Genomic DNA, 27,210 nt, shown 5'->3' with positions numbered 1-27,210 from the left:
TATAAACAAAAAATAAAACCAAAAATTAACCTCCACAATATCTGCATTTGAATAAATACCTAAAAATATCGATACAGTACTTTTTAATATCGATACAGTATTGTGAAATGAAATACCGTGATATATTGCAGAACCGATATTTTCTTACATCCCTACTGATCATGTACACGTCATAAAAGCTCGGATTAGAGTTGAGACTTTTGTCAGAAACAGAGAAAACTGATGAAAAAGTGACTTTTTCAGCAAAGATATTAAGAACTGAACATAAAAACAGGCATCTTCATCCACTGTGACTGATTAACCCATAAAGACCCAGTACTAGTTTTGTGGCAGTTACCAAATAAATTTTTCTCTCTACCTTTCTTAAGTGATTTATCAGTATGCATTGTAATATTATCCTCTTTATTTTGAGTTTTTTTCAGTGAAAATCAGGTATTTTTTTTTTATATTTAATTCACTGATCATGTACAAGTTCATAAAAGCTCAGATTAAAGTTGAGGGTTGATATTTCAAAAACAGAGAAAACTGAAGAAAAAGTGACTTTTTCTCCAAAATACATCACTATCTTAACATAAACTCAGTGTGTCCATCAACTGTCATTGATCCAACTCCATGGGTTTTACTGGTGAATCAACGTTGTAGAAGATGATGGTGTTTCCACGTTCACTACGGAGCCTCTGAACGTCCAAATACGTCCTATCTGATGACCATGAAAAGATGACAAACTGTATTACACCAGTTATTTACAGGTATTGATAGGATTGGTGGTTCAACAGATATTAACCCATTAAGACCCAAACATTCACCATCTAACAAAATTATTTACTGATTCTAACTGTTTAACTGTTTAATCCTGTTGATCCACTTATCCATGTAAATAATTGGTGTAAATACAGTTTGCCATCTTTTCATGGTCATCAGATATGACCCATTTGGACGTTCAGCGTCTCCGTAGTTACCATGGAAACACCGTCATCTTCTACAACATTGATTCACCAGTAAAACCCATGGAGTTTGACAAATGACAGTGGATGAAGACACTGGGTTTATGTTAAGATAGGGATGTATTTTGGTGAAAAAGTCACTTTTTTCTTCAGTTTTCTCTATTTTTTATATAATAATCCTCAACTTTACTCAGAGCTTTTATGAACATCTACATGATCAGTATATTAAATGTAGAAAAATATCAGATTTTCACTGAAAAAAACACAAAACACAGAGGAAAATATCAAAATAAATGGTGGAAAAATCACTTAAGAATGGTTACATATTGTCAAAAATACATTTTGAACTGCCACAAATGTCACACCGGATCCTTATGGGTTAAACTCCGTGGATTTTACTGATGAATCAATGTTGTAGAAGATGATGGAGTTTCCAACTACGGAGCCTCTGAACGTCCAAATGGGTCATATCTGATGACCGTGAAAAAAAATGACAAACTGTATTTTACTCCAATTATTTACATGTATTGATAGGATTAATGGATGAGAAGATATTAAACATTTTAGATCAGTAGATGCTTTTGGTTACCGGTTAGTTTTTGGTCTTTATGGGTTAAATCTATCTGAATTAATGCTCTGCCTGGTCTGTCCATCCGTCCATCTCTGCTTATCTGGGTCCAGGTCGTGGGGGCAGCGGCTTAATCATTAAAGTCTAGTCCTTTCACTCCACATCCACCTCCTCCACCTCCTCCACCTCCAGCAGGGTCACGTCAAAGTGGACCCAGACCGCCTGAGAGACATAATCCCTCCAGTATACCCTCGGTCATGCCCAAAACACCTCACTGGGGAGGCTCTACTCAGAACAGAATGGTTCATATTGATTGAAATTGTGTTATACTATTCAACAAATTTATTACAAAAGCAAATGAATAGACAAATCTGTGGAAATTATTACAAAACTAGAAGCACTTGGAGAGCGCAGACCTCCGCCAAGGCTGATCAGTGCCCCCCCCGTGGGCCCCCCCACCCCCGATCACCACCAAAATGTAATCATTTCTTCCTTATCCCATTTCCAACAAACCCTGAAAATTTCATCCAAATCTGTCCATAACTTTTTGAGTTATGTTGCACACTAACGATCAGTGGCCCCCCCTCGTGGGCCCCCCCACCCCCAATCACCACCAAAATTTTATCATTTCTTCCTCATCCCATTTCCAACAAACCCTGAAAATTTCATCCAAATCTGTCCATAACTTTTTGAGTTATGTTGCACACTAACGGACAGACAAACAAACAAACAGACAGACAAACAAACAAACAAACAAACAAACAAACCCTGGCAAAAACATAACCTCCTTGGCGGAGGTAATGAAAGGTAGATATTGGAGTTTTTTGCCTTATTTAACCCATAAAGACCCAAACATACACCAGTGACTAAAAGCATCTACTGATCTAAAATGTTTAATACCTGTTGATCCATTAATCTTATCAATCCATGTAAATAATTGATGTAAAATGCAGTTTGTCATCTTTTCATGGTCATTAGATATGACCCATTTGGACGCTCAGAGACTTCACAGTGAACGTAGAAACACCATCATCTTCTACAACATACACTTGGATTATGTTCAGTTAACAATATATTTTTACTGGAAAAGTCACTTTTTCTCAAGTTTTCTCTTTTTTTGGTATAATAACTTTCAAATGGAATCTCAGCATGATGATTGAAGTACATGATCAGTCAATTAAATATAGGAAAATACCTGATTTTCAAGAGGATAATATTATGATAAATGGACATAAATCACTTAGGAACTATTAAATAGAGAAAAATATTAATTTGGGAACTAACACAAAAGTAGCGCTGGGTCTTTATGGGTTAATCCACCTCTATGTGGACACCATTAGTTGTGTAAAGCACATCCAGACAGTACTGGATTTTTTTCCGTGTTGGCGGTATCACAGCCTCATCAATGGTGTCAACGGCATCAGTGATCTTTAGCTTCAGGTCGTTGATGTCCCGTATCTTTGTTCGATAAACAATAAATTAACTTAACCCCATAGAAATAAATCCATGGAAGGGATATCTGGTGAATGAGGTATCCAGGGAATTGGGCCATACCTTCTAGGGATGTAACGATCTCGGTTATTGTGACCAAAATTATCATTATCATTATTATCGCGACATTATTAAAATTGTGTTCAAAATGTTCAAAAAGTACTTATATACACACTGAAATAATTTAACCAAGTTGTATTTAAAAAATAAAATAATAAAATAATTGGCACAATGTACCTTCTGTTGCAGAAACATTCAAATATTAACCGTTAGTGGTCTGAGCCTATTTTGTCCGTTTTTCAGTACTTTTGATTTTGCCTTTATATAACATATAAACAAATGTTTACAATACCCATGTTTGGGATCTTTTTTTTCAGCACAACTTCATCTAAATCACAGGTGTCAAACATGCGGCCCGGGGGCCAAAACCGGCCCACCAAAGGTTCCAATCCAGCCCACGGGATGAATTTGCAAAGTGCAAGTTAGGGCATCAAACTCAAAAATAATATCATAATAACCTATAAATAATAACAACACCACATTTTGTCTTTGATTTAGTGCAAAAAACATTACATTATGAAAATGTTTACATTACCAAACTATCCTTTCACAACAAAATGTGAATAACCCAAACAAATATGAACAACCTGAAATGTCTAAAGAAAATTAAGTGCAATTTTAACAAGTTTTTTTTTAAATGTTACGTGTCTTTGTAGATCTGACCTGTAATACAGATGTATAAATGATAAGTCGAGGCATAATATTGATAAAATTGTACTTTTATTTCTTAACAAATTCCATTTTTTCAGGTTATTCACATCCTTTTTGTTTGGATAGTTTTTAAATGTAAATATTGGCATAATTGAATGTTATTTTTTGAACTAAAACAATTTGCAGTTGTCATTATATACTGGCTATCGTGCTATTATTTTACTGGTCCAGCCCACTGCAGATCAAATCAGGCTGAATGTGGAACCTGAAAGAAAATGAGTTTGAGACCACTGATCTATATCATCTGTTTTTTTTTTTTTTTTTTCATTTTAACCTACTATATCAACATAAAAGAACAAAAAACACACAAATAAAATATAAAATCCGATTTGAAAAATGTATATAATTTATTGCATAAATAACACACAGATGCTTAACGAACCTTTTCAAAGACTTTAAAAGTGAATATTGGTTCCAAATATTAGGTATAGAAAATTAAAATTGTAATAAATTAAAACTATACTCAAATATTCGACATTAAAGCAGATCTTTACATAGGTGTTTTTTCCCCTAAAAGAGCCGTAATTAAACACTGTTTTCATGATAGTTAGAATTTAAACGGTAATTCTAACCGTCTGCAATTTTACTCCGGTTTATCGTTATACTGGTAATGGTTACATCCCTAATCCCTTCCAATCCAATCTGGAAATGTTTGATTAAGGAACCCACCAACATGCAGACCCCAATGTGGTGGTGCACCATCTTCCTGGAAAATGATGGTTGTGGTGACACTTATTCAGTCAAAAGGTCAAGGAAAACATTTGCACTAATTGATCACTCATTGAAGAAAAATGGACCAATAATTTGATTGAACATGATCCCACAATGTGATTACAAACGGAGTACATAGAACAAAGCTGATGAACATACACTACTGGTCAAAAGTTTTAGAACACCCCGATTTTTCCAGTTTTGCATTGAAATTCAAGCAGTTCAAGTCCAATGAAACGCTTGAAATGGTACACAGGTAAACAGTGAACTGCCAGAGGTAAAGAAAAAAAAAAAGGTAAGGTTAAACAAAACTGAAAAATAATGTACATTTCAGAATTATACAAAAAGGCCTTTTTCAGCAAACAAGAAATGATTAACAACTTAAAGCAGTTCTGCAGCAATAGAAGTTGATCAAGCCTTGAAAGTTGGTGCTAACAATTCCTACAGGTCTTATGTCCGCCGTCGAGTAGGTGAAAGGATGGTTCCTCAGTGTGTGACATCAACTGTCAAACATGGAGGAGGAAGTGTGATGGTCTGGGGCTGTCTTTGGGTCTGCCAGACCTCTTCCTGTCAGCATTTCCCCCAGTTTCTGAGTGCCTTTGGATGGTGAAGGAAACTGGACTTACTGACACCTGGACTTTCTTGGCAGTTTCTCTGTAGGAAAGACCTACATTTTTAAGTGTTATGATAGTCTGTGTCTCTTCTATTGTTAACTGCCTTTTCCTCGCCATTTTACTTTGTGCAGTACTGTTCAAATAATGCTCACAACGGTATGGTACCAAAGTGTGTTCCAACACTACTTTTATGCAGACAGAGGGGGTTGGAAAGAATTCACAAACGTTGGGACACCTGGAGGAATTGGTAGCACCAACCTTCGAGGCTTGATCAACTTCCATTGCTGCAGAACTGCTTAATCCATGTATCATTCGTTCATTCGTTTTTCAATTTAAAACCAATAATCAAAAAAACAAGAAGACCACTCATTTTTTTGTTTTTCATTTTCAAAATCACAATGAAAAACTGATAACTGTTCGTTTTTCCATTTCCCAATTTTGTGCTCAAATGAAAAATGGAAGTAACGGAAAACGAATGTTTCATCCGATTTTGCTATTTTCAATATAGTTCAGTTGTCTGACCCGGAAGCAGTCATTACTAGGGAAAAAATAAACAAAAGGAATTTTCCTAATTAACGAGATACTGTTTTCTGAAAAAAATTAAATTCGGCTCTGTTTTTCTCGATTAATTAATTCAGAAAAACAGAGCCGAATTAATTTTTTTCTGTGAATGCAATACACTTCCGTACATATCAAACAGCTGCTTAATTATAGCAAAATATTCCTCCAGTCCGGCCATGATTCCGTTTGTTTATTTTAATATAGTAATGACTACTTCCGGGTCAGACAACTTAACTATACTGAAAATAGCTAAATCGGATGAAACATTCGTTATCCGTTTTTTCCATTTTTCATTTGAGCACAAAATTGGGAAATGGAAAAACAAACCGTTTTCAGTCTTTCATTCTGGTTTTGAAAATGAAAAACAAAAAAAGGAGTCATTTTTTTGTTTTTTGATTTTTGCTTTTAAATTGAAAAACGAATGAACGAATGATACACGGATTCTGCTTTAAGTTGTTAACCCATTTCTTGTTCGCTGAAAAAGGCCTTTTTGTATAATTCTGAAATGTACATTATTTTTCAGTTTTGTTTAACCTTACTTTTTTTTTTTTTTTTTTACCTCTGGCAGTTCACCGCTTACCTTTGTACCATTTCAAGCTGTTCATTGGACTTGAACTGCTTGAATTTCAATACAAAACTGGAAAAATCGGGGTGTTCTGAAACTTTTGACCTGTAGTGTATCTTATCAATTACTTTTGTAATAAATCCTTTAAATTGTAAAGCGACTTTGTGGACACCCTGTATTTTAGTAAAAAAAAAAAGACGTTACAGGAAATTAATGCCGCGTTGTGAGTCTGAGAATTATGAAGACTTCAAAAAGTACTGCATAACTGTGTTCCTATTACTATTATTATACTTATTATTAATTGGTTTTCCCTTGTAAGTCGCTTTGGAAAAAAGCGTCAGCCAAATGCATAAACATAAACATAAACATTACCACTTACTACACATGGAACTGTATTTGTAACAACATTCTAATTCTGATTCTGCTGCATGGTCATGTGACATGCATGTGACTGCATTCAAACATATGTTCATGCTCTATGTATGTCTATTTGTTGCTTTATCCCATTTTCATATAGAATTTGCTGATTTGAAGCTGCTAAAATGTGCCTGTTCTTTACCAAAGTGCATCACTGTTTCTACATTTCAACGCATCATCAGAGTGGTACGTTTTTTTAAGAACATAACATGCAGAAAAACTGAAAAAAAAAAAAAAAAACTCCCACGAGTTTTACCGTGACATGACATCTGATTTTAGAAAAACTGAGAAAGGAATTAAGGCAAAAAAGCAAATAGTATGACTTCTCTTTATGAATTTACAAAAAGGCAGAAAAACGTTCATTCACATCAGCCACGGAGTGGACAGAAACACACCACGATCATCAGTCAGTGCATGAGATTAAGAGTGTGTCAATGCAAATGTGCTGGGAGTGGGAGCAAACAGATTGCAGCACAGCCGGACCCAGGCCACAGCCGAAGCTTAAATCCTGCCAATAAACATGAACGCACGCAGCTCGGACACTGTATGCATATAAGTCACAGACGTATGGGACTGAGGGGAAGTTAAAACAGATTAAAAGTAGAAAAGTACTCAGTGTCTTTGGTTTTGTGTCCTCCTTTGAGCATGTTTCATTTCCTTCTCTTCGGTTCCCTCTGTCTCAGATTGATCCTTTGGCTCTAATCCCAGATTAGAAGACAAATATTCATGTCATGCCGCTGTAATATCTGACACAAATCATGACAATATTGATGACAGCAATGGAAACTTAATATTCTCTCATTGTTGGTGTTTGGTTTTGTTTATACAGGAAGCATTTAAGACTGAAAAGAAAATATTAAAACCCGAGCTGCAATCGCTCATTCATTAAAGGCCGTCAGTGACAACTATTTTGATATTTGATTAGTCGTTTGTCAATATTTTTCAAGACAAAAACAAAAAAAAATCTTTTGACAGTTCTGGCTCATTGTTTCTGTCATAAATGGCAGCTAATGAAATACCTTTGAATTTGAGCTTTTCACATTTTCTAGACTAAAGCATTGATTTCTAAACAGTAGAACATGTACCCCTAGGGATACATTCTGCAGCCGCTAGGGCCCAAGGGAAGGAGAACAGATTTATTGAACAAATATGACAGCTTTTCACAAGGAAACACACTATTACAGTACCAGATGTCATCTAAACTTGAATAAATATATAATCACTTGTAAACTATCAATTTCAGTTTGTTGAAATCTTTTTAATGTGTCATGTTGCAGCACACTAAAACACGGTTCGCTAGCAAAGAATAAAAATTGAAATAGAGATCTAAATGTAATGTTCAAACGTTCAAGGTTCAAGGTTCATAGTCCGTGGGCTAGGAAGGGTCCTCATGCACCCCCTACCCCCCACCCCCACAGTTTGACTTCTTTGGTATATTATTATACCTATAGGCCTACTCTATCAGAACAATGATCTTAATAATAATGAGATTAACTGGTTCACACTATCCATATTTGACCTTTGTAATATCGTTACATCACCTAAGTATAGATTGGTAAACTAGGGGCAGGGGAAATAAAATTGATTATATGATACATTTCTATACTGAACCTCTAGACCAGTTATATGTCATTTTAAAGCTCTTGAACAACTCCATACAATAACACCAGTCAAAATGGGGATATTATCATTGATAAACAGATTTAGGTCAAAAGGTCGTGTGTACTCCAGGGAAAGTAAAATTGTCACCTTTCTCATTTCAGAATACTGTTTTGGCAACAAAACCTAAATATATCCAACAGGGAATTCCAAATTATCTTAATTGCGTGAAAGTTTAATCAAAAATATATTTGCTGGTAATTCGAGTATAAAATACACATGTAGATACAGTACATGTCACTGACTTATTAAACGTATAAACCAGTGGTTCTTAACCTTGTTGGAAGTACTGAACCCCACCAGTTTCATATGCGCATTCACTGAACCCTTCTTTATTAAAAAATACAATATGATTTTTTTCAAATTCAAGACACAAGCATGTTTTACTGGTGCACAAAATGAACCGAGCATTAACATCACTGTGTTCAAAGAACAAAACCAATACAGTGCATGAACTCACAACAAATTACATACCTTTTCACAAAGACATGACCTTTTTTAATACTACCACACTGAAATGGTTTTAATTTTTAACTTTATGTATTCCAATAATGAACTTATTGTATTTATGCTATTTATCATTTTTAACATTTTAACACACACCCATCCCCTAATTTCCATCAGGCTACAATAATAATGAATATTTACTGCAAATCAGTGGGACTTCTGCTGTTGCCTTTGAGAGACCAGTTCAGAAATGCGTGGCTTCACCCTGGCAAGTGCCACTCTCATGTCATTTTCACAGCAAAGTCTGTTCCTTTGTGTTGTAGTGCTATAAGCAACAACAATACACCGCGTATATTGGATGTCAATCAGAGAAAGAGTCTCCGAAGCCGTTTGTTTACATACACGGACCTAGCCCGACACACACACCCGACTAATGAGTCGAGTGTGTGTCCTGACCTCCGCCGAACCCCTGAGACTGACTCACCGAACCCCTAGGGTTTGATCGAACCCAGGTTAAGAACCACTGGTATAAACACAATAAAAAACCCTAAGAAGATAAAAAACAATCTCTGGGATAAAAACCAGGATAAGAACATAAAATTTAAAAATTAGAAGTCACAATAATAATAAATAGAGCAAAGAAATAGGATAAATAACTAAAATAAGTAAATAAAATGCAATGTCACTATTTCTTATTGAGCTCAGTGATGGCGACAGGAACAAAGTTGTTTTTATAATGCTGTGTCCTACACCTTGGGACTAAAAACCTCTATCCAGAGGAAAGGAGCTGGAATTCACCTCATAAAGGATGTGTTCAAGTGAATGTAACAAGCTAAAATAACAGGTGGATGTTAAATACTATTAAACCATAGACAGTGTCCAATGAGTGGACAGAGGAACTGTGACATCATCCACTGGTTTCTTAACTGTGGATTTGACACCAGTAGTTTGTGACTGTTGCCATGTTGGTGTTTTGGAGCCAGAAGTGATCATATCTGGACAAATGGTGTGGAACTACAGGAATCTGAGGGGTCACAAGCCAATTTTCCACCACAGGAACTTTACCAGGAATTTAACTTGAAAAACCTTGGTGCATTTACACCAAAAATACAACCAACCGATGTAAATAACAGGCAGGTTGTGACAGTTTTCTTCCACCTATATCCTACATTACTGGCACTAACGTTCACCTGAACTGAACTGTCGGCAGTCTCAGAATTTGCGAACATTCCCATGCACTAGGGTGTCATAAAGAGGTGGTAAACATGACCCGTTTAATGGGACCCAGCATTTGTGGGGGGGGATAAAGAAGTGGAGGGGTCCAGTGGATACAGGTTAGAAATTGGTTAAGAGGTATAGAAGTCGGGAGGTGAACGTTGAAAGCGGGTTAAGTTTCATTTCCATTTTCATGGTATTATAAGTGACGGTGTTTATGGACCGCACCCCCACATACATATACTACATACACCTCCCCCTTCCCCTTCCCCTCCCCCCTGGTCCGACAGATTGAGAAGATAGTCAATTTCAGAAGGGTCCACAACAATTATTATGCTTTCATGGGGCCCATAATTCATAATTGGTAGCAGCGCCTCAGTATATACTTATTGGATTTATTTGTTGCCACTTATGGGCAACGAACCAAATATGGTAACTTCATTGACCTTGATTTTCTACACAATAGTAAAATATTTTGAAAAATGTCACAAAACTAATAAAGTCCTCCAATAACACTGTAAAAGCCAATAATGTAATTAAAGCCGATAACATGATAACAGCCGATAATGCAATAAATTTGCCATTTTTAAAACGTAATAGGCCAATAACGTAATGTCTGGCTAATAACATCGTAAAAGTCCTGAACCGATAACGTAATAACTTTTGGCCAATAATATTATAACTTATTGGCTGGTTATTACGTTATTGGCCTGGTAAAAAAAAAAAAATCTTTGCAAATGTAATAACTGAGCCAATAACGTAATAATGATATAACGTTATTGGCCAAAAGCTATTATGTCATCTTCTCAGGAGTTTTATTACATTATTGTCCAGATATTACGTTATTTTGAAAAATGTCACAAAAGTAATAAAGTCCAATAACACTATTGAAGCCAAAAATGTAATAATAGCCGATAACATAATAACAGCCGATAACGCAATAAATTTGCCATTTTTAAAACGTAATAGGCCAATAACGTAATGTCTGGCTAATAACATCGTAAAAGTCCTGAACCGATAACGTAATAACTTTTGGCCAATAATATTATAACTTATTGGCTGGTTATTACGTTATTGGCCTGGTAAAAAAAAAAAAATCTTTGCAAATGTAATAACTGAGCCAATAACGTAATAATGATATAACGTTATTGGCCAAAAGCTATTATGTCATCTTCTCAGGAGTTTTATTACATTATTGTCCAGATATTACGTTATTTTGAAAAATGTCACAAAAGTAATAAAGTCCAATAACACTATTGAAGCCAAAAATGTAATAATAGCCGATAACATAATAACAGCCGATAACGCAATAAATTTGCCATTTTTAAAACATAACAGGCCAATAACGTAATATCTGGCCAATAACATAATAAAAGTCCTGAACCGATAACGTAATAACTTTTGGCCAATAACATTATAACTTATTGCTAGTTATTATGTTACTGGCCTGGTAAAAAAAAAAAAATCTTTGTAAATGTAATAACTGAGCCAATAACGTAATAAGTTATAACGTTATTGGCCAAAAGATGTTACGTCATCGGCTCAGGACTTTTATTACGTTATTGTCCAGATATTACGTTATTTTTAAAAATGTCACAAAAGTAATAAAGTCCAATAGCACTGTAGAAGCCAATAATGTAATAATAGCTGATAACATAATAACAGCCAATAACGTAATAAATTTGCCATTTTTAAAACGTAATAGGCCAATAACGTAATATCTGGCCAATAATGTAATAAAAGTCCTGAACCGATAATGTAATAACTTTTGGCCAATAACATTATTACCTATTGGCTGGTTATTACGTTATTGGCCTGGTAAAAAAAAAAAAAATCTTTGCAAATGTAATAACTGAGCCAATAACGTAATAAGTTATAACGTTATTGGCCAAAAGCTGTTACGTCATTGGCTCAGGACTTTTATTACGTTATTGTCCAGATATTATGTTATTTTGAAAAATGTCACAAATGTAATAAAGTCCAATAGCACTGTAGAAGCCAATAATGTAATAATAGCCAATAATGTAATAAATTTGCCATTTTTAAAACATAACAGGCCAATAACGTAATATCTGGCCAATAACATAATAAAAGTCCTGAACCGATAACGTAAGAACTTTTGGCCAATAACATTATAACTTATTGCTAGTTATTATGTTACTGGCCTGGTAAAAAAAAAAAAAATCTCTGTAAATGTAATAACTGAGCCAATAACGTAATAAGTTATAACGTTATTGGCCAAAAGATGTTACGTCATCGGCTCAGGACTTTTATTACGTTATTGTCCAGATATTACGTTATTTTGAAAAATGTCACAAAAGTAATAAAGTCCAATAGCACTGTAGAAGCCAATAATGTAATAATAGCTGATAACATAATAACAGCCAATAACGTAATAAATTTGCCATTTTTAAAACGTAATAGGCCAATAACGTAATATCTGGCCAATAATGTAATAAAAGTCCTGAACCGATAACGTAATAACTTTTGGCCAATAACATTATTACCTATTGGCTGGTTATTACGTTATTGGCCTGGTAAAAAAAAAAAAATCTTTGCAAATGTAATAACTGAGCCAATAACGTAATAAGTTATAACGTTATTGGCCAAAAGCTGTTACGTCATCGGCTCAGGACTTTTATTACGTTATTGTCCAGATATTATGTTATTTTGAAAAATGTCACAAAAGTAATAAAGTCCAATAGCAATGTAGAAGCCAATAATGTAATAATAGCCAATAATGTAATAAATTTGCCATTTTTAAAACGTAACAGGCCAATAACGTAATATCTGGCCAATAACATAATAAAAGTCCTGAACCGATAACGTAATAACTTTTGGCCAATAACATTATAACTTATTGCTAGTTATTACGTTACTGGCCTGGTAAAAAAAAAAAAAATCTTTGCAAATGTAATAACTGAGCCAATAACGTAATAAGTTATAACGTTATTGGCCAAAAGCTGTTACGTCATCGGCTCAGGACTTTTATTACGTTATTGTCCAGATATTACGTTATTTTGAAAAATGTCACAAAAGTAATAAAGTCCAATAGCACTGTAGAAGCCAATAATGTAATAATAGCCGATAACATAATAACAGCCAGTAACGTAATAAATTTGCCATTTTTAAAACGTAATAGGCCAATAATGTAATATCTGGCCAATAACGTAATAAAAGTCCTGAACCGATAACGTAATAACTTTTGGCCAATAATATTATAACTTATTGGCCTGGTAAAAAAAAAAATCTTTGCAAATGTAATAACTGAGCCAATAACGTAATAAGTTATAACGTTATTGGCCAAAAGCGTTACGTCATTGGCTCAGGACTTTTATTACATTATTGGCCAGATATTACGTTTTTGGCCAATAACATTTTAAAAACAGCAAATTTATTACATTATCGGCCGTTATTACGTTATCGGTTGTTTTTACATTATTGGCTTCTACAAACGCTAAGGTTAAAATTTGGAATTTCAGAGTACTTCTATGAATGCGCCTCTTATTTGAAAACAGTAGAACGGGGACAACACCGAGGTGTGACTCTCCTCCAGGTTTTCTTGGTTAAGTGAAAGTCTGCGTGAGACCGGAGTGAATATGCAGAGAGGCTCGGTCTGTCTATGAAAACATGCGAAAGGTAGATCCCATTCATAGTTAATGAGGAGCTGACTGGAGTGGCCTCCTACAGCCCCAACAAACCGTCACTCCAAAAGCCTCTCCCATTAATCCTCCCCAAAAAGCCTGCCATGGGAGAACAGACCCATATCTTAGGTGCACACATGCGGGCACGAAAACCACTGCTCTCACAAAGCCAGTTAGAATTATAAATGACAGCCAGAGACACCGGCAGGCATTCTGGGAGTTCACAGCATGAGGCCAAAGTCACATCTTTTACTGACTCTGCAAGACCTAAATCAAAGTCCACACATTTAGAAAGTTTAAGAGGGTGACGGTGGAAGAAAGAAGGCAGAGAAAGATGAGAGCAGAGGTACAAAAAGAGACAGCGAGAGTAGAGAGATAAAACAGAGACAGGGACGATGGGATGAGGTATAGAGGAAGAGAGTCCGGCACCCTTTGAAATATTCATCTGCACCGGGTGAATAATTGATGCAGTACAGAAGACAGACAGCAAGAAGGATAGACAGAGAGGGGAATCAAGGAGAGACAGAAAGAACTTCATATATTCAGGTAGTGAAGGTACAAATATTCTGTTAAATTTTCATTGTCGCCGCCACTGAAAAGGTTGACCCCAGCGCTTTTACACTCTGTCACGCAAACGCTGATAAAAGCAAAAGCATTCGCTCGCCTTTTTTTTCTGTTCAATCAACAGTTCTAACTTTAGAGTCAAGCGCTTATTTTAGTAACTGCACATGTACTTCACGTAACCTCTGCACTGTCAGAGTTACTGTATGTAAGTCGTTCTCCGACGCTGAACGAGCCTTTGAATTATTTACTCGAGTCTTGCACTTAAGTAACTGTGCGGGAGTATCGTGAGTAAAATGACCCCATCAGAAGTATTAACGCTGAATATGGAGATCAGGGGTGTCAAAGTCATTTGAGTTCAGGGGGCCACATACAACCCAACATGATCAGGGTTCTATGGTGGCCCAGAGGTGCAACAGCCCAAAAAATTATCGACTGTAAGAAAAAAAAAAAGAGAACAGCCCAAAAAATTATCCACTGTAAGAAAAAAAAAGACAACAGCCCAAAGAATTATCCACTATAAGAAAAAAAAGACAACAGCCCAAAGAATTATCCACTATAAGAAAAAAAAAAGACAACAGCCCAAAAAATTATCCACTGTAAGAAAAAAAAGACAACAGCCCAAAGAATTATCCACTATAAGAAAAAAAAGACAACAGCCCAAAAAATTATCCACTAGAAGAAAAAAAAGACAACAGCCTAAAAAATTATCCACTAGAAGGAAAAAAAAGACAACAGCCCAAAAAATTATCCACTAGAAGAAAAAAAAGACAACAGCCCAAAAAATTATCCACTAGAAGAAAAAAAAGACAGCAGCCTAAAAAATTATCCACTAGAAGAAGAAAAAGACAACAGCCCAAACAATTATCCACTAGAAGAAAAAAAAGACAACAGCCCAAAAAATTATCCACTAGAAGGAAAAAAAAGACAACAGCCTAAAAAATTATCCACTAGAAGAAAAAAAAGACAACAGCCCAAAAAATTATCCACTAGAAGAAAAAAAAGACAAACGCCTAAAAAATTATCCACTAGAAGAAGAAAAAGACAACAGCCCAAACAATTATCCACTAGAAGAAAAAAAAAGACAACAGCCCAAAAAATTATCCACTAGAAGAAAAAAAAGACAACAGCCCAAAGAATTATCCACTATAAGAAAAAAAAGACAACAGCCCAAAGAATTATCCACTAGAAGAAAAAAAAGACAACAGCCCAAAGAAGTATCCACTATGAGAAAAAAAAGACAACAGCCCAAAAAATTATCCACTGTAAGAAAAAAAAGACAACAGCCCAAAGAATTATCCACTATAAGAAAAAAAAGACAACAGCCCAAAACATTATCCACTAGAAGAAAAAAAAAGACAACAGCCTAAAAAATTATCCACTAGAAGAAAAAAAAGACAACAGCCCAAAAAATTATCCACTAGAAGAAAAAAAAGAGAACAGCCCAAAGAATTATCCACTATGAGAAAAAAAAGACAACAGCCCAAAAAATTATCCACTGTAAGAAAAAAAAGACAACAGCCCAAAGAATTATCCACTATAAGAAAAAAAAGACAACAGCCCAAAACATTATCCACTATAAGAAAAATAAAGACAACAGCCCAAACAATTATCCACTATAAGAAAAAAAAGACAACAGCCCAAAAAATTATCCACTATAAGAAAAAAAAGACAACAGCCCAAAAAATTATCCGCTATAAGAAAAAAAAAGACAACAGCCCAAAAAATTATCCACTATAAGAAAAAAAAGACAACAGCCCAAAAAATTATCCACTGTAATAAAAAAAGAGGACAGCCAAAAAAAATATCCACTAAAAGAAAAAAAAGAGAACAGCCCAAAAAATTATCCACTATAAGAAAGAAAAGACAACAGCCCAAAAAATTATCCACCAGAAGAAAAAAAAAAAAACATCATCCACCTTTTCAATTAAGTTGTTTACCTAAAAGGTCTCTTGCTTTAAAATTAAGGCCACCACAAAAAATAAAAGCATAGGCTGAAAATTTTTAAGGCCTTTAGCTAATGTGGCTAATGCTAACGAAGTAACCTATCGGAAGTGGAGGTCAGTGCTCTAAAAATATAGTTATTTAAAAATAGTGGATAATTTTTTATAATTATAAATTATATAATTATCAAAGGTTCCAATCCGGCCCGTGGGATGAATTTGCAAAGTGCAAAAATTCCACAGTCAAGGCTGTGGAACTCATTTTAGTTCAGGTTCCACATACAGACCAAGATGATATCAAGTAAAATAATAACAGCAGAATAACCTACCAAAAATAATGACTCCATATTTTCTTCTTGATTTGATGTGAAAAAATATTACATTATGTCTATAAATAATGACAACTTCAAATTTTTCTCTTTGTTTTAGTGCAAAAAATAACATTAAATTACGAAGATATTTACATTTACAAACTATCCTGTAACAATAAAATGTGAATAATCTGAACAAATATGAACAACCTGAAATATCTAAAAAAAAAAAAAAAGCATTGTGTTTTTGTAGATTCGATCATAATACACATGTATAAATGATAAATCGAGGCATAATATTGTTAAAAATGCACTCATTTTTCTTAATAAATTTCAGTTTTTTCAGGTTATTCACATCTTTTTGTTTGGATAGTTTATAAAAGTAAGTATTTTCATAATTTAATAGGGTTTTTTGCATTAAAACAAAGACAAAAATTTGGAGTTGTGATTATTTACTGTATGTTACTGTACACCTATGTAAGGTACTATCTTTATTCTATTGTTTTTACTTGCTAGTGAGTTATTGTTCTTATTTATCTATTTTATTTATTTCATTATTTTATTGTTTTTAATTGTATGGCTTTTTAATCTATTCTTGTATCTTATTCTTTTTATTTGGGTTTTATTTATTCTTCTGTATAGCACTTTTTTTCTTTTTTTGTACAGTTTCTACATCTTTAAATCTATTCTGTATTTTATTCTTCTATTTTGGTTGGTTTTAATTATTCTTCTGTACAGTTCTTTGGTCCACTGCAGTTGTTTTAAAGTGCTTTACAAATAAAGTTGGATTGGATGTTATTATGTTATTATTTTTCTGGTCCGGCCCAGTTGAGATCAAATCAGGCTATATGTGGCCCCTGAAAGAAATTTTTTTTTTTTTTTTAAATAAATAAATAAAAAAGAAAATGAGTTTGAGACCGCTGCCCTTGACTGTTAACATCTTCAGTGTAATTTTTGCACTTTGAAAAATAAATTCCACGGGCCGAAATGGGCCTCTTGGTGGGCCAGTTTTGGCCCGCGATCCACATGTTTGACATCTCTGATGTAAAGAGATAGTCGACCACATTCAGTAAGATGATGGTAAAATAATAGTATGATTATTTTACAGATATTACAAATAAAAGAACACACAAACAGGAAATAACTCCCATGAGCCTTTGCCAGTGGCTTTAAGTTGCTTTCATAAGTAGGCCAGACTTTTGGTCTTCATAATGTCACAATGTACGGTGTTACTGCAGCTAATGCATTAGTGGATTTAACATTTAATGGGCTTTAATGGCAACAGTGAGAAAAAAAAATTAGACTGGTATTAGCTTTTATGGAGTAACAGTAGTGATGGGTCCAACAGTGTCCCTTCTATGAATCAATTACACAATAGCACTTTAAAGGCCGCAATTTGTAAGATTCATGTGTTAACTCAGCAGCATTTAATCAGAATGTAACTCAGCACATATTTAAGCAGCCCCTAAATGTATAAAATTAGCTTCATAAATCTTTATAAGCTATCATTTTGTGAGAGATATGAACTGAATCCAGATAGTCTGAACTGTAGACGTCTGACGGAGCCTTAACAGTGTTTCATTATTCAGTCATTTGTTTTATTGTCGTCCAAAAGGCTGATGATATAAACCCACGGAGACAGAAAAACACTTCGAAAAATAGATTGACCGTACGCGTTCTATTTTTTAATTTGCGGGATCATTTTCAGAAACCTCTTGAGGTGATCCCCGAGGCGGTTACGACCGATTAAGGCCAATATTGCCGCACCTGTACTTTGAAGGAAGGATATTGATATGGTGAGTTTCAAAGTGCGTAGAAAGTGCTTTTACTTTGAAAGAGCAAAGGTTTTGTTAACCCTTTCATGCATAAATTATGAGAACCTTACACTGTAAAAAAAAAAAAAAAAAAAAAAAACTGTGAAAAAACGGTAGGGACACCAAAATAATACTGTTAAATAACGGAAAATACCCATCTCATAAAAAATACAGTAATTTTCCATAAAAATACAGTTTTTTGCCCTAACTTTACAAGAGATTTTGCATATTTTTTGACTTTTTAATGTTTAATAAAGAATATTTACATGTATTAAAACAATCAAATTAATTTTCAATGAGACTAAGTTGTACAATCCACTGATAAAAACTGTATTTGGACAGTTTATCAGTGTTTATACATGTTATACATTCACAAAAATGCATTTATTCAACATTTTTGTTGTGAAACCTCCCGTAATTACATAAGATATTTGTCACTTAACAATCAGGTCTTCTTAAACTTACAGAACAAACACTTCTTTTACGGTTAATTGTCAGTAATTTTATCTCATCTTATTTTTTATTTTTTACAGTATTAAACTTTAAATTAACAGTTTAATCTCATAAATCAAAAAGAAATATTTATTTATGTATTTTAACTGTATTTTTCTGTGAAAAAAGAAAAAAATCCTTTTAAAAAATGGAAATTTTACGGTTATTCACAATTACAGTTTTTTCATTGTTATTTTACATTTGATGTGTAAAATCACAGTCTATTTTTGTCATTTCATTGATATTTTCCTGTATCTTAAAAATACAGGAAAAATCTGTAAAATAAACAGTGAATATTCTGTTAAATTACAGATTTTTTTTTACAGTGTAGTTGAGATTTTTTTTCCTGAGTTTTTTAAATTCCTCTTTAGGCATGAAAAAAAAAAAGCAATGCGACTGAAATTTTTTTTTTTTATGAACTTAGTTTTCATGAAGTTACAAAAATGTCCACTCAGCTGGACACCATGCATTTAATTTTTGAAGCAAAAAAAACAAACAAACATGTTTTTAAAAATGAAAATGAAAATGAGATACTGTGTGAAAGCTATGAAATAAAAACATTTTTCATGCAGCTAAACTGATGTTTTCTCACATTTTAACTTACTCTAATACTACTTATTACTAACTTCATGCAGAAAATAAGCAAAAAGACAGTAATGGCATGAACTGCAGTGTATGGGATGGTACATAAGTGTCCACTGTGTGCTGATTAGTAATGAAAACAACAAAACCCATGAATATACAAGAGAACAGCTGTAGAATAACTGTCCACTGTAGTGACCGGTATGCATGAAAGGGTTAATACAGCATGAACTAGTGATGTGAGGATGGATACTGAAATATCGATATCTCCGATACCAGATCTTAACACTCAAGAATCGACTCACAAATCAAAATATTGATACTTTTCTTACTTCAGTCATTTGAGGTAATGTATATCAGGAACACAGTGGAACGTAACTAAACTATTGGGATCTTGTCCGAATGATACACAGTTGGTGGGAACTACTTCTTCTTCCACCTGGGTAAGTGTGTATTGTGTTATGCTTCTCAGTCAGTCCTTTCCAGCCCTAAGATACCTGGGAATGACTGCCACTTCTGGACCAGCAGAGTCTGTTCAAAGGAAGGAGAGGTTCTGAGCAGAAAACGGAACAGACTGAAGGGGAAAACAGTAAATATGTTATTGTTCCTTTGCAAAAACTTGTAAATGAGGGAAAGTGTCGATGTTGGATGCTTTTGCTCAAGTGTTACATGTTCAGTATTTTCATGTTTCATGTTAACATGTTCATGTCATGTGAATTAACCTCCTAAGACCCAGGAAATGTCAGCAAAGTACAAGCTTTTTTTGTTTTTGATTAAATAAGTGCCTATATTGGAAACATCATGATGCAACAGTTTTTTCAGATGCAGTTTTTAATATTTTTATGGAATGTCCTTTGTGGTGGACAGTTTTCTTTTCTTTCTTTTTTTTTTTGTATAAAAGTGTGAAACTTTTGTCCACAAATGTGGACAGAAAAATAACTGGGTCTTAGGAGGTTAATATGCAAGTTTTCATTTTTATAATAGTTCTTAATAATGAAACAATAATTACTCTCATGCCATGTATTCTTTATGAAGTTACTATTTGACATACACTTTTTTTTTTCACATTTATTCACAATTACATCAGCAGGGGATCCCATGGTATCACACATCACTATTTCAGGACCCAGTTTGACAGTGACAACCAGGTAAGGCATTGTTGGGCCTATAGGTTTGGTGGTAATGGTAATTAATGGTGTCACATTAATAACTAAGAGCACTCGGAGAGCGCAGACCTACGCCAAGGCTGATCAGTGCCCCCCCCCCGTGGGCCCCCGCACGCCAAGGAGGTTATGTTTTTGCCAGGGTTCGTTTGTTTGTTTGTCTGTCTGTCTGTCTGTCCATTAGTGTGCAACATAACTCAAAAAGTTATGGACAGATTTTGATGAAATTTTCTGGTCTGCGCCCCCCCCCGTGGGCCCCCCCCACCCCCGATCACCACCAAAATTTAATCATTTCTTCCTTATCCCATTTCCAACAAACCCTGAAAATTTCATCCAAATCTGTCCATAACTTTTTGAGTTATGTTGCACACTAACGGACAGACAAACAAACAAACAAACAAACAAACAAACCCTGGCAAAAACATAACCTCCTTGGCGGAGGTAACTAAAAGCACTCAGAGAGCGCAGACCTCCGCCAAGGCAGATCAGTGGGCCCCCGTGTCTGTCTGCTCCCCCCGACCCCCAGTATCAACAATTCCTGAAATTCTCATCCAAATCCGTCCATAACTTTTTGAGTTATCTTGCACACAAACGAACAGACAAACCAACGCCGACAAAAACATAACCTCCTTGGCGGAGGTAAAAATAAACATAAACATAAAAAGGCCAATAAATGTTGTAAAACAGACACATTAACGTACATAAACATTAGCATACCCCCCCCACCCCCACCCCCCTTTGAACCCCTGCACATAAAACAGAACACAATGAGTTAAATGTCAAGTACCCACAATGCAATGCTGCAAATATGCCACAGTATCATTGCATGACTCCTGTGCACACATTTTTTTTTTATGTTTCAGTCACTTCGATGATAGTGGGGGTCACCTGTCTCTGGCACTGTTATTTTGGGGGTTGTGAGTTTAAAAGTTTGGGAACCCCTGCTTTAAAGGGTCATTTATGATTATGACTTATACTGAAACCATCCACAAGGGGGAGATCACACTGTTTTGGTTTCACATTTGGGAAACTTTTATGTTCTTTTACTGTAAATTTAGTTCAGCGTTTCTGCTGTGGTAAGGTTATGCTGGGGTGCAGCGCCACAGCAAAATCCTTACCACCACACCATACATTTGATACAAAAACCACCCCATTTATACCCCCGCCCCTATTAACCCTTTCATGCATAGTGGTCACTACAGTGGACAGCTATTCTACAGCTGTTCTCTTGTATATTCATGGATTTTTTTTTTTTATTTAATTTTTTTTTTTTTTTTTACACATATCTTTATTAAAGTTTTAAGACACTACATATCTTTTCTGACATGAATTGGTAACATTATGTAGATCTCTCCTGAGCATTAACTCCCAGAATCACAACCCTTCCCCAGAGTTTTCACACAATTTATCAGTAAATACATGTTTCTGTGCATCAAAAATTAAACGTGTGGTCTCCAGCTGAGTGGACATTTTTGAAACTTCATGAAAAATAGGTTCATAAGATTGTTTTTTTTTTTTCATTATTATTTTTTTAATGTATTTCTTATTTTTATGTAATTATTTTTATTATTTATTTATTTATTTTTAATTTATTTTTCAGAAGAAAATTTTCAATCGCACTGTTTTTTTCATGCCTAAAGAGGAATAAAAACACTCAGGAAAAAAAAAAAAGATTAAGGTTCTCATAATTCATGCATTAAAGGGTTAAATAAGTCGGACAGATGCCCCCCCCCCAATACTGCCACACCAAGACATCAATTCCACAGGACACACTGTAATCCAGTCCAGGGGTGGGCAATTAATTTTCTTATGGGGCCACATGAGAAACTTTGACAATTATTATTGGCCGAATCAATGCACTTGCAGCTCTGCTCAATATACAGTATATCTCTATAAAAACAGCAAATGAAACAACACAATGACACAATGAAAATGTGGAGCACAGAATATACCTATTTAATGAATATTCACAAAAACATTTCCGAAAATGTGCAAAACCAGCTCCATGTTAACTTTACATGAAAAACCATAAATGCAGCTTTGTTTGTTTGCAAATCTCAGTTCCTTTTCTGACTTCAGTGAAGAAATACTTAGAAGTCCATGTCTTGTTAAAATCTTTGCATTGTTAATCAAACTTTCTTTCTTTTTTTGGTGTTAGCTGACATCTTAATGGGCTGAAACTAACCAACAAACCAATAAGCTTTATTATAACCATAAGCTTTATGCTGAGTACGGAAAGTATGTGCGAAAAAACGCTAATTTAGCGGTTCCTACAAAATAAAAGCTGTGCAGTTGCATTGGTTGCATCTATTACCATGACATATATTTGCATTGACTTTTAATTTGCCAGTGACCTCATGCGGGCCGGTCAGGGTCAGCTATGGGGCCGCATGTGGCCCGCGGGCCTTACTTTGCCCAGGTCTGCTGTAATCTATAGGTTGAAAATGGACAGCTTCTTTCACAACCCATGCTAGATCCAGTATTTCCATTATTACCTTTGACAATAAAAGCTGCAGATATAAAGCTCACACTGTGGTTACATAAAGATCTCAAAGAAACTTCACTTCAGCATCAGATTTTTGCACTTTTTTTTGCCAAAAACTTTCTGCAATAGTGGCCAAAAGCAAAGTCACCACTTGTTTTGACTCCATTTCTATCACTTTTCCACATCTGTGGACATGGGTTCTGGTCAGGAGTGGGTGTTTATGGTGGCGATTATGACTAATTAGCCAAAGTTTCGGTATTTTTATGTTGGACTGAGACCAAACTGGGTGATATCTCTTGAGTTGCAAAATGCTACAACAAAACAGCAAGTTAGCACACAACATAATATACTGATGTCAACTGAATTTGTAGTGAACATCTGAAATCATATAAATGGAAAAATGACTATTACAGTTGTACCTCACTGTAAGAGCCAAAACATGATGGCTAACAGGAGTTAATGTTTATGAGTTTATTTGTGTGAAGTTGCAAATTTCTGATTTTCTTTGTTGCTATTTAATGCACCATCACTGTGTATGTGTGTCTTATGACCTCTATGCTGTAAGAAAAAAGAGAGCTTACGAAGCTTATGAGTATATAGTTCTACCGTCTGACATGATGTAAATGAGCATTTTTGTATTTTTTGTATGTAAATGAGCATTTTTAATAAATTTTGGAACAGATTACAGTCTTGTCATTCAGAATACAACTCATACATGATTTTTTTTGGAAACAAATGGAAGATCACTACACTCACTTTAACACAGTTCACCTTTCGTGGCCTCGCCGTTTCACAGATTTTTTTTTAGTGCAATTTTGCATGCTTTTTTTTTACAGCATATGAACACGCATTGTGTTCTGCATCCTGATTGGCTAAGGGACTGTAGACCATTGTCAATCAATCCCCTCAGTGCCGTGTCTCCTGTACAGTACAGAATGCGTACAGCTTGCCAAATTTACAAAAATGTTCGATCGCTTGCAGTGTGACTCTGAAGTGCTGTATGTTTGCAATTTTTCTCCCTGACAAATCCAAGTATGTCGACGAAACGTTCTGCACCGACAAAGGCACCTGCAGTCACACCCAAAAGGCAGAGGAAGATGCTAACCATCGCACAAAAATTTGGACTTCTGGCCTGAAAACAGGTTTTAATTTTTGGTTTCATTCTATAATACTGTACTTATTTTTTTAAAATCTACGAAGGTTTGAACTTTGACAGTGTTTAAACAAGAGAGAAATGCGAGAAAATGTTAACGCGTGACTGACAAAAGTGTATAAAGTGTGTGGTGAGGGGTTTTACAGCCTTCAAACATATATAATAATTGTAAAAAATAAAGCTGACTGCTTCGCGGATTTCGCCTATTTTGGGTTATTTTTAGAACGTAACCCCCCCGCAATAAACGAGGGACCACTGTACACGTGTTTTCAGTAATTCGTTTACAGCAATTAATCTAGACTGAAAGAAAAACACATGTAAGATGAAAGAAACATGTTACAGGTTACAGGTTGTATAACCCTTTTATAGGTCACTCATAGAAATACTCTGAAATTCAAAATTTCAACCTCAGTGTGTTATTGGAGGACATAAGACTATTCTATTTTTGTGAAATTTTTTTGCCATTTTTTATTGTTGTATAGAAAATCAAGGTCAATGAAGTTACCGTATTTGGTTCCTTACAAAAAATAAACCCAAGAAGTAAATATTAAAAAAAAACAAAAAAAACAAGAAAAACACATATAAGGTGCTAGGAACATGTATTTTAGAACATTAGACCAACATAAGTGCTGATCCAGACCCCTGTCCACATCCACATTCTCCCTTTGAACATCATTCCTTACATTAGTACCATTACTTCATGGTACCTAACAAAGCAGGTACACTCACTGTTCATGCAGAGGTGGACTTTACAGACCCTGTAGACCACATTGGACCTGAGATTGTTGACTCACTGTCCTCACTGGAACTGTTGCTGTCACTGTCTTGTAATGTGAATGTATGTGGAAATGACCAAAAATCATCACTTGCCCGATAAAGAGTTAAGCAAACAGTTGACAGTAATATATGTATATCACTCAAAATAATCCAATCGGACACATCATTTGTTTGGGAGTAAAGATTCCACTCAGTTTGATGATAATTCATGCATGAAAGAGTTGAGTTTAATCCACAGGCCCGTGTCAGTTGCATAAAAACAACCGTTCTGCATTGATTTTATTTCACAGATTTCTACTACAAACCAGGAACTCTTTCACTGCACAACAACAACAGCACATTCACACATGATTAAAAACAAACCACAACCGCACTAACAGAGTCCATCAGTGACAGCATCCAGTCAGCTGAGAGTGACATCACCGTCGGCAACAACGAGACGCACACATGCTTGCATTTAAGTCGACTGTGAGGAAACTCCACCGCCATTCATGTCGTTCCTCACGCTCTGATCTTAGCCTTAACTCGTCACATTTCTCGCCTGTTCTTACATTTCATCATAAACTAGTCTTTTAAAAAGGGCAGATGGAGTCCAAGAGTGACTACACTGTTGAAAAATTTACTCCCTCGTGAAAAAAAAGACACACGTTTAACAAAACAATCATAAAAATCCCCAGGCTTGAAAGTTTTCCAAGAAAAATAACACTCCCTGACAATATCGCTTTGACCATATTTAGAAAACACAAGCCATGGCAATGACTCACCGGTACAACCATATAATTCTCAACAATGTTCACATGTTTTCTGTCTCCAGTTAAACCTCTGTGAGCTTTTAAATGCAGACAAAAAAAAAAACCCTCACCTTCTGTTCACCAGAATCACTAGTATCATTAACCCTTTAATCCAGTGTTTTTCAGCCTTGGGGTCGGGACCCCACGTGGGGTCGCCTGGAATTCAAATGGGGTCGTCTGAAATTTCTACTTATTGATAAAAAATTAAAAAGTACTAATAAAAAATATATGGTGAGTTGACAGAAACAATCCGAATCCATAAAAGACATGACAAACTGTGAAGCTGAAACTGAAGCACTGTGGTAAATCTGTATATCATTTGTTCATTCGTTTTTCAATTTAAAACCAAAAATAAAAAAAACAAAAAAACGACTCGTTTTTTTTGTTTTTCATTTTCAAAACTAGAATGAAAAATGGATAACGGTTCGTTTTTACATTTCCCGATTTTGTGGTCAAATAAAAAAATGGAAAAAACAGATAACAACCGTTTAATCCATTTTTGCTATTAAGTTAAGTTGTCTGACCCGGAAGTAGTCGTAACTTGGGAAAAAATAAACAAACGGAATAATGGCCGGACTGGAGGAATATTTTGCAATAATTAAGCTGCTGTTTGATACGGAAGCGTATTGCATTCACTCAAAAAAATTAATTCGGCTCTATCTTTCTGAATTAACGAGATTAACAGCAAAAGTACACTACTTTTTAATTTATAACACTGAAGGTATTCATCTGCATTCTCCATTGCAAAGAAAGCCTTCACTTACCAGTTGATTTTTGCATCAAACAAAAATAATGACAAATATCACTGTTTTCTATAGTTTTGCCATTTCTTTGTAGTTCTGTAAATGTACTGAAACTTTGAGTTATTGTCCACATATTCTGTACAAACTAATCCTACACCAAGAGCTTCTTAAACAGTCACCAGTTTGAGGAAAGGTATAAGGGTATTTTTTGGCTTCAGACAGTTTTGTTTTTCTTTTTCTGTCCTAAAATGGCTCTTTAGATTGTAAAGGTTACCGACCCGTGAGTTACACGGTCAAAACTCAGTAAAAACCCGTTAAAAAAAAAAAGGAAAATCACCACAACACTGCAAACAGTAAAAACAAACAACGACAAAATTGTGTAAAAAAAAATTAATTAATTAATTAAAAAAAAGAATTTAAAAAGCCCACACCATCTGTTGTTATAGCAAGTCGGTCTCAGTCACTGCTCTGTGTTTTGCCCCCATTACACAGGTGGCAGGCGCTGTACTGAGCATGCTCAGATGTCTATGGAAAGTGCATGGTCTATTTATTCTATTTTGAAATTTTTCCTATTGAGTAAACGGTTGAATTTTATGAATATTTAAAATACATCATACATTCAGAACATTCATCACAGACAAGTCAGGGGATAAAGGGTTTATCCATAACTCTGCATGTGGCCCCCCATAAAGACAGGAACTCATCAAAGTTCTTCATCTGTTTCAGTCTGGGGACAGGCCTCTTCTGAACTCTGGTCGCATTAATAAAGACGCTGCCATCTGAATTCT

At 34.9% G+C, this 27,210-nt stretch overlaps 1 protein-coding gene across 1 annotated transcript in view; it reads right to left on the bottom strand.

Annotated features, from left to right (window-relative positions):
• LOC115434149 (attractin-like protein 1) overlaps positions 1 to 27,210 on the bottom strand; it is a 765,420-nt gene that overhangs the window by 663,833 nt on the left and 74,377 nt on the right. The window lies entirely within an intron of this gene.

This window comes from Sphaeramia orbicularis, chromosome 15 (genome assembly GCF_902148855.1).
Source record: "Sphaeramia orbicularis chromosome 15, fSphaOr1.1, whole genome shotgun sequence".
NCBI lineage: Eukaryota > Metazoa > Chordata > Actinopteri > Kurtiformes > Apogonidae > Sphaeramia > Sphaeramia orbicularis.
Note: the sequence above shows the minus strand (reverse complement) of the source record. Positions and strands in the feature narration are given on the sequence as shown.